Genomic DNA, 636 nt, shown 5'->3' on the forward strand with positions numbered 1-636 from the left:
AGTTATTTCTCAGTCATTTTATATGTCAGAATAATCATTCTTCCTCTGCTGGTTTCTGCTTAACTTCTTTTTTCTAATCCTAATTTTTTTTAAGGATTTTTTTTCCATTATCACAAGTTATTAGAGTTATAAATTGACCAATTAGATGGCTCAATAAGTGTTTGTGGGTCTGACGTCGAACGTCTGGGGGGTTTGATTGACAGATGACGGGTAGCCAATAGGAGCAGACTTCATCAATGGGTCCGTGAAGACCTTTTAACACCTACTTTACAATTCAACAATGTACCAATCATTGTCCTACTGTTGTTTTCCTCAATGGAATGTACCGATGCAGCAGTTTAAAACAACAAGAGGAGCATGCTGTCGACATTTTTAGATGAGGATTTACTCTGTAGAAATAGATTTCACTCTGAGGTTATGTGCTTTGGACTTTTTACTTTGTTTAACGTTCATTTTTCTTTATTTCAGTGTTTTAATTGTAGCTTATAAATTATACGTTGCGTATCATACGTAATGGTACAGCTCCTCCATAAAATCACCAACCAAAGTTTCATCTTCTTCACTTTTCCAGCTTGCAGCCTGAATTAGACGCAGCCGTCTGAGGAGCACAAGACAAACTTCAATGGATGTTGTCGT

This window comes from Oryzias melastigma, linkage group LG5, assembly GCF_002922805.2.
Source record: "Oryzias melastigma strain HK-1 linkage group LG5, ASM292280v2, whole genome shotgun sequence".
Taxonomy (NCBI): domain Eukaryota; kingdom Metazoa; phylum Chordata; class Actinopteri; order Beloniformes; family Adrianichthyidae; genus Oryzias; species Oryzias melastigma.